Below are 3,006 nucleotides of genomic sequence, written 5' to 3'. Positions count from 1 at the left end.
AGAAGTTATGAATTTTACAAGTCAGAGGTTTCTCAGCCCGTCCATCTGCGAGTATGCAACTTTAGAAGAGGATTCAAGCCCAAATAAAAAGCGTCATGAACCAAAACCGATCATAGAAGTCAAGAGGCGTTTATCAGATTTCCAGAAAGCCCAAGATCCCGAGAAATGGTCAAGGGAATTGGAAAATATGATCAATTTTCCAAAACCGGCCAAACCAGCTCTACACTTGCCTTATTTGGAAGATCCGGGTTTCACATCAAACCAACCTCAAGAATGGCAACCAGGAGACCTTTTAAGTCATTAAAAGGCACTCCACAACATCATAGGAAGAACCATGCCATACTGGATCACGCGGATCCCAATCAAACCAAAAGATCAAGCCGGTTTGCATCAATTGGCCAAACCGACATCATTTAAAGAAAGTCTTCAACCAATTCAACTTGGTTCGACCCAGGGCTATTTATGGGAACCAGGAGATCATATAGACCATTCAGAAGACATCCAAGGTGTCCTTAGCTGCACCAGCATCCAGGAGATCAGGCGGATCTCTCTTTCCATTAACATTCCATATATGGCAACATCTACACTAAATGTTTTGGAGGAGTTTCTACAGATTTTTGCCCAAGACCAACGGCCATATTATCATCTATTAAGACCAAGGAGTATTTCAGGAAGTCTTTAAGATAATGGCTATGTCCAGAAGCTGTCCAGATACAAGATCATCCAAGTTATCCTTTTGAAGACACAAATCGAGCTAACCGCTAGTTTTCATGGAGCCATGAAAGCCTTCTCATCCAAGACTTTTATTTCGATTTATTTTCTTTCCTTATATCATTTTCAGACAGTTAGAGAGTCCTTTATCGAGCCTATAAAGCTCTAGTCTTTGCTTCATTGTAAATCACCCCATTTTGAAAGTAATAAGAATTATTCAGTTTTTCTAGTTTTCTTAAAACTATTGTTCTAAGTCTTTCGAGTTTGCGTGAAGCAACTCCAAAGCACCTTGACTTATCAAGGCTCCTTTCCATAGAGTCTTGTGGTGTCCTCAATCCCCCCATCCTTCCATTCAAATTCGTTTGCCAAGCTTGAGAGTGATACACATCCAGCAAGCAAAACACCATCTCAATCCACTTCAATCATCAACTGATTAGGCTGAGAGTGTCACACGACCAGCAGCCTAATTCCATCCTATCTATCTTTATTTATCTTTTTTTATCATATTAGAAATCATATCTCATTTGTTTTTGCATTTGTTTTGAGGATCATAATTTGCATTCCATCATATCGCCCATCCGATCATATTTTTGGTCGATCCATCAAGCTTCCATCAACCATTTTGCCATCCCTGATTTCCATCCTGCAACATTTGGTATCAGAGCCCAAGCTCCTGAATCAGGTCACTCTATCCTTGCATCATTCATATTTGCTTGCATTTGCTTTTTTTTCATCTTATAAACCGAAAACACATAAAAACCGTTTCTTTGTTTCAAGTTTTGTTTCTTCATTTTTGTGTTCTTGCTGTTCATCATATTATAAAACCACGAAAAAGAAAAAGAAAGATGTTTTTGATTCATGTTACTTGCACTTAGTTTCGAAATTCTTGTTAGTTTCCGTTTTGTTTTGTTTCCATAATCAAAAATCTCATAAAAATTGTCATTTTGAATTTGTTTCCTTATTTGCATATCCTTTTAAAAAAAATAAAAATCATCCTTGTTATTTTATTAGACCATTTTAGTTGAAGTATTTCTTGCATATCATATTTCTGCATTAAAAAAAAAATCATTAATCATTAATCATAAGTTTGAATCATTTGTTTCATATTGTTTGGTTTATTGCATTTCTTAAACTAAAAACTCAAAAAAAAAATATTCTTGTTTGTTTGTTTCCGTATTTTTCTCTCTATTTTTTGCTCATAGCATCCCATACTGATTGATTTTGTGCTTGCATCAGAAAAGAAAAGAAAAAAAATATTTAAAACCACAGTTTAGATCATTTGCATATTGTTGGTTTAATTGTTTCATCTTAAGAGAAAAATTCAAAAAAAAAAAAAATTCATTGCTAGTTTTCTTTTCATATTTTCTTTCCATTTGTGTTTCTTATCATATCATATAGTTTCATTTCGAATTTACATTCAGAAAACCAAAAGAAAAATCATTTATTGCATAGTTAGTTCATATCGGTTCACATTTGCATAATTCTCGGATTAGTGTAAATTGCATCATTGCATCTATCTTATTTTGGTTCTACCAAAACTTTCCATACTTTCACTTGCTCTTTGAGATTGTTTTCAGGAAGCAATGGAAGAGAAGGGACACGGCCAAAACCTCGAGGTCACATTGAGCCAACAGTCCGTAGCTCTACAAAAGCTCCAAATTAAGATTGCTCAATTGGAGAAAAGAAATCAGGCACAAGGCCAAAGACCACAGCAAGGAAAAACAAGCTTTGGAGATGTACCAGGGGCTGTATATGTTGAGCCCAAGCCACCAGATCCTCCAAGGATCAATAAAACTCCAACTTCTAAAACTCACAACCATCATGTTGTTAATTCTCGGTTTGATTATAATTATTTTGCTTATAAAATTGAATTCTTTAAATTTTCAGGAAAAAAGGTTATCTAAGATGGGAGAGGAACCTTGATGAATGGTTTCACTTCAACAACATCCTGAGGAAATAAAGGCTAGCTTATGCTATTGATCAACTTAGAGAAGAAGGCTTTAAATGGTGGGTACAAGAAGAAGATGATAGGCGGTTTTACAAGGAGCCAACTATCAAAACGTGGAGAGCTCTTAAAGAAGTCATGAGATATGAGTTTGCACCAGAGTTTACAAGTTCTGAAATCCAAGAACTATTCCCAAGGAGGTATTTAACTCATGGTTTCAAAGAAGCAAGAAAAATTGTGGCACAAGAAGGTCAAAGAGTCTTGCCTCAACAAGACTACTTTCAGCCAAACCAAGGGCACGCCATTGTTCACTGCTTAGACTAGAAGAGTGACATCCCAGAGGCCATGAA

Source organism: Brassica oleracea, chromosome C8 (assembly GCF_000695525.1).
Source record: "Brassica oleracea var. oleracea cultivar TO1000 chromosome C8, BOL, whole genome shotgun sequence".
Classification (NCBI taxonomy): domain Eukaryota; kingdom Viridiplantae; phylum Streptophyta; class Magnoliopsida; order Brassicales; family Brassicaceae; genus Brassica; species Brassica oleracea.
This window is presented reverse-complemented; position numbering follows the sequence as displayed.